Raw genomic sequence first — 9882 nt, 5'->3', positions numbered from 1 at the left:
AGCGGCAAGAGAAGCCGTACAACCTGAGGCGACGAGACTGGCGACCGCAGCTGGGCGAACGCGTCTGGAAACGCGACCGCCCCCTGTCCAGCAAGGCCAACGCGTTCAACGCCAAGCTGGCCCCGAAGTACAGCGGACCGATGACTGTCCGGAGGATCGTATCCCCCGTAATCGTTGACCTCAAGGACGCCCGAGGACGATGGCACCGCCACATCCATGTGCAGGACCTCAAGGCGGCATCCGAGGAAGAGGACGAGGAAACCATCGGGGCGTAGGACCGGGCCAGCCGCCGTGATTCCTCCAGCGCCATACCGCCCACGCCACTCGGAAGTTCCGAGCCACCTTCCCCTACTGGACGGTGGACTGATACGGTTCGACCGATTCGGCCGACCACGTGCGATCCGCCGTCTAGGGAGGGGGTAGTGTAACGGCGTAGCCGTTACTAACGCCTCGCGGGCCGATCACCCGCCCGCCACTTGAGGCTATGGCGCCTAAGGCGCCCCTAAGCACAAAATCATAACTGATACACGGGTCACCCTACCCCAGGGGCGCCCCACTACAACCCCCAGAGGCGCCCCACTACGACGCCGGCGTTACCCCCACCACAGCCTCGAGGTAGAGTGGGGGAACCGCCGGCAGGGTATATAAGCCGGCTCGACGGATGAGCCGGCACCAGTCCTGTTCCGGACCTCCTAGCCAGGCAACGGGCTTCTCGTTGTTACGCCGGGTTTCTCGGTTTCTGGCCTCCTACCTTTAGTATCGGGCAACGGGTTTCTCGTTGTTACGCCGGGTTTCCCGGTTTCCGGTCTCTTCCTGCTATACACCGGGTGACGGGTTTCTCGTCATTACGCCGGGTTTCCCGGTTTCCGGTCTCTTCCTGCTACACGCCGGGCAACGGGTTTCTCGTTGTTACGCCGGGTTTCCCGGTTTCCGGTCTCTTCCTGCTACACGCCGGGCAACGGGTTTCTCGTTGTTACGCCGGGTTTCCCGGTTTCCGGTCTCTTCCTGCTACACGCCGGGCAACGGGTTTCTCGTTGTTACGCCGGGTTTCCCGGTTTCCGGTCTCTTCCTGCTACACGCCGGGCAACGGGTTTCTCGTTGTTACGCCGGGTTTCCCGGTTTCCGGTCTCTTCCTGCTACACGCCGGGCAACGGGTTTCTCGTTGTTACGCCGGGTTTCCCGGTTTCCGGTCTCTTCCTGCTACACGCCGGGCAACGGGTTTCTCGTTGTTACGCCGGGTTTCCCGGTTTCCGGTCTCTTCCTGCTACACGCCGGGCAACGGGTTTCTCGTTGTTACGCCGGGTTTCCCGGTTTCCGGTCTCTTCCTGCTACACGCCGGGCAACGGGTTTCTCGTTGTTACGCCGGGTTTCCCGGTTTCCGGTCTCTTCCTGCTATACACCGGGTGACGGGTTTCTCGTCATTACGCCGGGTTTCCCGGTTTCCGGTTTCTTCCTGCCATAGGCTATACGCCTCCGTACACCGTATCTCTAAGTTATACCGGGTAATTTGTAAATCTTTTCCGGACACCGCTACAGGCTATACGCCTCCTTATTTTGTTTATACCGAGTAGTCAATAAGTTTCTCTATTTAGGGCTTTATGCCAACAAACATTTCGTTTATACCGAGTAGTCAATAAGTTTCTCTATTTAGGCTTTATGCCAACAATCATTTTGTTTACTTGTTTCTTTTTGAATAAACCAAAGTATTGTTAATAAGGAATAAGCGAGTCTGAATCTCCCCCTTCCTCCCGAATCCTGGAACCGGCGAGCCGATCCGCGGCGTCGGGAAAGGTGAACCGTTACAAACTTTTTATTGACTATACTGATCAATAAATCCTTTTCCACGATTAAAGTACTTATAAAAACGGACCGTACTAGCTATGTTTGCATATATAAATCATATAAAAATCAAAAATTACAGTTTTGTTATCGGCAGCTTTGTGTCAGTTCGTAATAATACTTATTTAATAAAAAAAGTTCTGCAGTTTGTCTGTGCATGAAATATAGTATGCGCGGTAAGGATTATATGAAGAAATATTAGTAAGCAATTAAAAGTGAGATTGCAAGTCTAATAAAAAAGTTATATATAAAAAATATTTCATGCATATGTGTGTGTGCAAATCGAGGCTGCGGAATAAAATAGGAGCAGTAGATTAGTTGCGTGATATCGTGATAGATGGAGCTGCAATCGCGCAGTTAGACAAGGACAGACAGTCATATTATCTTCGTCTCTCTTATGCTGTCTTGTCTTCTGACCGCGGTGTGTATACGACCATGCTTCTGACACTCTCTCTCCTCTCCTCTCTCTCTCTCTCTCTCTTTCTTTCAAATTGCTCGTTCATAATTGTATGCGAGTAATTTGAGAAAGAGAAAATATGCTTTCTAAAATTAAAATAGTATGTAGGGTATAATATGCTAATATTATATATATGTGGTATATATAATATATATAAAATATATATATATGTATATGTATATGTATATATATATATATATATATATATATATATATCTATTTTTATCATATATTTTTTATCATATATTTTATATATATATTTTTTTATCAATATTTCCGATTTATTATGTACGTAAAATGCGCGTCAGATCTTTCGTATTAGCGCGGTATCAGCTAATAGCATGTACGTCGTCACCACCCCGTAATCCGCGCGTATTATAACTTTGACTATGATCTACTGCGCGACCCGCCTCACCTCCCCTGTCGCGCTGGTGCTATACACGTTCATTACAGTCGTACAACCAACGCCAGCGTATACTTGAGTTGTGTTTGTCACACCATGGAACGAAACTATGACCGCAAACATTTGCCTCTTTCGAAACGCTAGAGTTTCCTTCAAGAAAGGGCGGGTACAGTAACAGTGTGTAGTTTTATTTACAATATAAAACATTTTCTATATATGCATACATACACAATGACATACACACATACATACATACAACCTATCATACTTCTACTATTGTTACGTCCCTCGCGTACGTCTCTTGCGCGTCTCACAAAAAGATGTCACTCACACTCTCACTCGCGTCCGGAATGAATAAATTCTCGTAATGAGGAAAGGAGTTTAATGAACGACCCAATACAATAAAGCAAAGAAATACAATATATAATAGGCCAAAATGCCCATCGGTCTCGTAAGCGTCCGCTCGGTGCGACAGCTAGACCAAATCTAATCATGGCGCCCCAAAACATTTGAACGCCGGTTGTCTATAAACAACCCTCCTAGGAGATGAAAAGGGATGAAGGTGCTCAGGGGATGTAAACCAGGGACGTAACACTGCCCCCCTTCTTCAAGATTGTCGTCCCGACAATCAGGAACAGGGGGCTATCCAACGCTGTCCAATAACTCTGCATTCCGATGCCGACCTCAGGACTCCGACGAATTTTCCTGTTCTACCCTGGGCTCCTGCCACAGGTTACCGAACAATCCGCCATTCTGGATCCCGTCGCACATCCACACAAGTTATCGTCGACTCCAGGGCACCGACGAGCCTTCCTGCTCTACCCTGGGCTGCTGCCACAGGTTACCAAGCGACTTCGTCATTCTGGTCCCAATCGACTGACAGTCCAACGTCGACTCCAGGGCTCTAACGAATCATCCTGCCCTACCCCGGGCTGCTGCCACAGGTTACCGGGTGATTCGCCAACTCAAACCCAATCGACCTTCGATGTTTTGTTTTCCACGTCCTGATTTTCCTGCGACCTCGTGAAGAATTTCAGACAAGGGGGGGGTAACTTCCGTGGACCCATCGTCCCTTATGGACTCCCCAAGTCCCTGCCTCGGCATTTGCCCGAAAGTCCCGCGGGAAACCACGGATCAAAACCGCGAGAGAGGCAGTCTTCGTAGAATGAACTGAAGACGAAAACCCTTCTTCCTGAAAGCTCATGTTCGAAAATCGGCTTCTCTGCCATATCCAGAAACCTCCGTTTCTCCCCAAAGCAGAATCGCAAACACTTCCTTAATCGAAACCTCTCCCTCGGTGAAATTTCTCTTCTTCGGAGATTCTGTCAAAGAAAAAGAAGATTACGCAATAATTATTATATTCACCCTACTTTTATCTGTTCAAATTTCCTCTGAATCTTCCATAGAATAGACTTTTTCGGGCTCTAATTCTATTCTAACAATCCTTATCCCTTTCCAGAAAAGGAGCTATCTATCCGCATGCACAACCTTTTTCCTATGCCTAGGAGTCTTTTGGATACAATATACCACGTCGTTAAATCTTTTAATAACCGAATAAGGACCCTCCCAATTATTCTGCAATTTCTGGGTTTTCCCTTTACTTCTCTTGGTATTATATAGCCAGATCTCTCTCCCTCCTCGAAAAGAATTGTTCTAACTTTCCTATCATATCTGGCTTTCATTTGCGAAGACTTTAAAGCCATACGTTCCCTAACACAAGAACGAATTTCCTCTAATCTTTCTTTTAAATTATCCACAAAATTTTCTGGAGGCAATTTCTCTCATCAATCTTAGGACTTTCTTGTAACAAGTCTACTGGCAGTCTAAGTTCTCGAGCAAAGTACAACTCGGCAGGAGTCACTCTGTAGTCTCATGTTTCGACGATCTGTATGCCAAAAGAAACATAGGAATCCATTCATCCCAATCTTTCTGATTTTCAGAAATGTATTTCGCCAAGTAATTGATGATGTCTGATGTTGACGTTCTACCTGACCATCTGATTAAGGATGAAGAGCAGTAGTCCTTGTCTTTTTGATCCCAAGAAGTCGCATTAATTCTCCAAATAACTGAGACTCGAAATTCTTTCCCTGATCTGTGTGAATTTCAATAGGCACTCCATGCCTTGAAACAAACTGACTCACAAATATTTCAGCCACAGTTTTGGCTTAACATTCTTGATAGGGAAAGCTTCTACCCATTTTGTGAAACAATCTACCATTACAAGAAGATACTTATTCCCTGACTTAGTCAATGGAGAGGACCAGGATATCCATTTGCACCCTTTCTAATGGAGCTTCGACGTTAAAAATTTGCAAGGGGTTTTTCCTTTTCCAAAAGGACCTTTTTTTGCTATAAATCTTGCGGGTTCTGCACCACTTTTCCTAGTCTTGTTTACAATTTGCCCAAAAATCTTTTCGAATTTTAAAGGGTCTTTTTAAACCCCGAAATGTCCCCGAACGGAAACATATTTTCCTTTAAAATTTCTTTGATCCGATTTTTAGGAATATAAATTGAAAAAACTATTTGAAGATTTGGGGCTTCCATTTCTTTAAAAAACTCCTTTTTTTTAAACGAGAACCCAAAAACTAATAAATTGACCGAAAATTTTTGGGAGGAATTTCCGAATCTGGTTTTTTTTCCTTTTTTTTCCCTCTAAATAAAAAAAATTTTTTGGATCTTTTTGCTGAGCACGACGCACTCTTCCAATTTTCTCCCAAAAGCTAAGCAGCGACCATTTTCTCTTTTTCTTCTGCTTTTTTTTCGTCTCGATTTTAGCGATATTCGCACCAAGCTTCACATGATCGCCTGAAAATAAATCGGCTTTCCCGTGAGATTGTCCTTTCGATGAATAATTTCAAACTCAAATTCTTGGCTTTCGAGCCATCGGCTAATGGTCCTTCCAGATTTTTAAAAGACTCAACCTTTTTAAATACATGATCTGTACGAATTACAAATTTTCTACCTAAAGATATGAGGGAAAATCTAAAGGGAAACTTTTATTGCAACATTCTCCTAGTCACACAATATTCCCTCAGTCTGCCAAAGCGTTTTAAAAAATAAGCGATCACTTTCTCTTTTCCCCATCGTCTCTGGGATAACACTGCACCAATACCGATATTAACCGTCGTACTAAAATAAATTTCATTTTCTCCTTAAAAAAAATAGTATCGGGGAAGACTAACTTGATTTTATTTTTAAAAAGCCTGGCATTTTTTTCCCCCAACAAATTTAACTGATTTTCTTAATACAAAAAGGGGTTTTGCCAAAAGAAAAAATCCTTTCAAAATTTACGGTAATACAACAAAAACCGAAAAGCTTCGTAACTTTTTCTGTATGGGAACCCGGGCCCAAATCTCTCCGGCTAAATTTTTTCGGGATCCTAGAAATGCCTTTTCTTCTTAATTTTGCCCCAAAATATTTCGTATTTTTTTGAAAGAAAAATTTTTTTTTTGGATTCATTTTTAAATTAGTTCCTCATCGCGAAAATACTAAATTCAATTCCCTTAACATTTTCAAATTTTTACCAAAAATTTTTAAATTTCTAAAAATATACAAACATTTTTGATAAAAGGCCATGTAGATTTTTTCCATAAATCTTTTCAAAGGGCGGGGGCTTTACAAAAACCAAACGGCTTACTGTAAATTCCCACGACCCCTGCCTTGAAAAGCCGCTTTTCTTTGTCCTCAAAAGGACTTTTAGTTGCCAAAAACCCGCTTTTTAAAAATCTAATGTGGAAAAAAAGAATTACCTGAATTATCAAAAATCGCAATCGGGGAAGAGGATTGAATTTTTTAACCGTCACATTTTTCTTTTTTCGATAAATCGATGAAAATCTTTACTCCCGTCTTTTTTTCACCATAACCCCGGGAGAGATCCAGGATTTTTTCGCGATTCCTCTTAACCCCTTGTTTTCATGTCCTCAAAAATTTTTATCTACTTCCTTTTAAAATGAAGGGGAATTCAAAAGGGGTGTGCTTAATGGGGAAGAGTTTTTATGTTAATAAAATGTTCTAAAAACACACAGTTGCCAGCCACAATTTTTTCAGAAAAACCAAGAAATATTTAAAAGTTTGCAAAAATTTTTTCTCTGTTTTTCCTTTTAAATTCAAAGAATTTTTTTCAAAAAGATTTTTTTTAAAAAGTAGGAACTTACAAGGTTTTCATTCTAAACTTAAAAATTTTTTTTTTTTGACTTAATTCTTAAAATTTCCCCCCAAAAAAATTTTGTAAATTAATTTTTTTTGAAATCTGTTCCCCCAAAAACAAATCATTATGGCGGGGACAAAACATAGGAATAAAACAATATTTCCAAAACTTACTCTAACTTTTACTAGAAAAAGAATTAAAACTTTTTTTTCCGAGGGAAATTTCAAAATTTAAAACTTTATTCGAATCTTTTTTACTCCCTTATTTAAATTTTTTATTTACAAGTAAAATCAAGCCCCCTGGGCATTTTTTAAGAACATTTTTTTCCGTTTAAACTTTTCCCAATAAAAAAAATTATTTTCTTAATTCTACCAACCACTAAATACAAATCGATTTGATATCGGGCTTTTTTTGGAAAAAAGCGAGTCACCCCGCACAGCTCAACTAAAAACCGCGTTTCCCCTTTCCTCAGGCACCAAATCGAAAATGTCCCCCTTTTTACCACAACCCAAAATCTTTTTCCCTTTTAGGAAAAATTTTTTTTCTTTTGCCCCCCCCCTCTCGAAGGATTTCTTTTTCATGACAAATTTTTTCCCCGCGGTTTTCATGGTTCTTTTTACGTTCCCGATTTTTATAAAATCCTTTTTTCGCGTCGTTCCCCTCCACTTTATTTGGAAAATTTGCCCCTGTTAAAATTTTTCCCAAATTTTTCCCTTTTTTTTCCTTTTAAATTTTCCCCTTTAATAGTTTTTATTTTTGCCCCCTCAACGGCCAAATTTAAAGGGTTTTTCCCCTCTAAAGAAGGGTCCCCCCTCAAAAAACCTCATAGGACAAATAAATTGCGCACAGCGATTTTATCCCTCACCGCGGGAAAAGGGCATTCGGGATATCGGTCGCACAAACTTTTAATTCGGGGCCCCAAAAAAGCGAGATCCTCCCCGAATTTTTTTTCTCCGATTGTGAAAAGAATAATAGTTTTTAGTAAAAATTTCCCTCCCCAAAAAGTAATTCTTTTTTGATTTAATTCAAAAACGAGGTTTTTCTAAATTTTTTTATATTATTAACACAGTTCGCGCTTTTCCCCTTAAAAATTTTCCCGGGTAAAAACGGTCTTTGCGGTTCGTCCCATTTTCGCGCGCGCGACCAAAAGAAATTTGGGGAGGAACTCCCCAGCGGAACTTTTCCCCCCAAAATTTCGGGTTTTACTTTAAAACCGTTTCCCCCGCAAAACACACTAAATCTCCCCAACTCATTTTCGGGGTTACAAGCGATATTATTGGGAGGATTAGCTCGTTTTCTCCGCGAGGCGATTCTCTCCCTTTGCCGGGCAGTCCCGTCGCGTTGTCGCGTAAAGCTTCGAATTGCGTGCGCTCCTGCCCGTTGTTCTCGCAGCTCCGATTTCCGGGGGGCGTTTGCAGACTTTTCCTCCCAAAGGTCTCCGATTCGATGCGTTTTCCCGCGGAGTTGGAACGAGTTAGTCTGGGCGAATGTTGGGGTTCTTCCAATTATTTTCGTAGTCGTTTTTTTGTTGATCCCGGGGGGCCCACCCAAAGTTACGTCCCCGACGTCTCTTGCGCTGTCTCACAAAAAGTGTCACTCCACTCTCACTCCTCCGGAAAAATATTTCAATGAGGAAGGAGTTTTAAATTTAAAGACCCCAAAACATAAGCAAAGAAAAAAAAATTAATAGGCCAAAATCCCATCCGGTTCGTAAACGTCCGCTGGGGGCGAGCTAACCAAATTAATCATGGCGCCCCAAAAAAAATTTTAACGCCGGTTGTCTTTAAACACCCTCCCAGGGGAGAAAAAAGGGTGAAGGGTGTCGGGGGGGTAACCAGGGACTAAAATATATATTATATTTATTATAACATTTATTTTTTAATTATCTTTTGGATTTTTCTAAAAGAACTATCTATCGATTTTCTCTATGTCTTTTTCATCTATCTATCTATCATCGCTATTATCATCGTCTCTGTTCTCTGTTCCCTTTTTATTTCCCCTCTGTCTCTCTGTCTTTTCTCTCTCAAATGAATAAAATAAAAAATTTTTTAAATTTTAATTGATTTAAAGTTTTTGAATTTTTTAAAAATAAAAATTTTTTTATACAAATTTTTATTATATACGACGGCAAGTTAATGAATTGAAAGGAAAATTTTTTTTATTGATATTGGGTATATACAAATGTTTTTTTAAAGTAAAAATTTTTCATGGGCCTAAGATCCGTTTTTTGACAAAAATCCGATGTGTTTAAAAAAAAATTTTAGGAACTTACAAAATATTTTTATCTGTTTTATATCTACTCGGAACCGCTTTTATAGAAATTAAAAAAATTTTTATTTGGGGCATATAAAAATAAAATAAATAATAAATTTTTATATACATTAAAACTCCCCAAAATCTATAAATCAAAAATAAAAATCATTTCTTTCGATACAATTATCTGTCGTAAATAGATCATAAAAAGTTTTTCTGAACCCTGTGCGGTAAAATAAGGCCTAATTGAATCGTTTTTAGAAAAACATCTTCCCACGTAAAAAGCAACGAAAATTTGGGAAATTTGTTTCTGGTATTTCAAAAAAAAACTTTTTACAAGTAAAAAATAATAAAAAATTGTTAGTTCGACCAATCGCCTTGCATATCTTTTGGTCAACAGCGAAGATCGTTTCAATTTTATATTTTAATATTTAACTAACTTTGTATTTTTAACATTTAACTTTGTATTTTAATATTTAACTTTTATGTATTGATAAAGACTGTAGTGCAGTCGAAACGTTTACAATTTATATCGATTCTGTAACGGAATGTTAATTTAATTATTTAACTATTAATAAAAATTTTTACACCTTATTTATTTGCTCGTTCAGTTGGCCTACTATATATGATTTGTTTAATTTTGTTAAATTATACGAGCCTTTCATTAATTAATTTTAATAAACGCTGGCCTTATAATGCGTGGGACTAATTACCCTTTTAAATACCATCGTTTTAATTCTAGTTTTATTTATAACTATTTTGGTCTAGAAACGCTAAAACATT

Source organism: Nylanderia fulva, unplaced genomic scaffold, assembly GCF_048542155.1.
Source record: "Nylanderia fulva isolate GAGA-0341 unplaced genomic scaffold, ASM4854215v1 Scaffold913, whole genome shotgun sequence".
In the NCBI taxonomy this organism is placed as follows: Eukaryota; Metazoa; Arthropoda; class Insecta; order Hymenoptera; family Formicidae; genus Nylanderia; species Nylanderia fulva.
Note: the sequence above shows the minus strand (reverse complement) of the source record.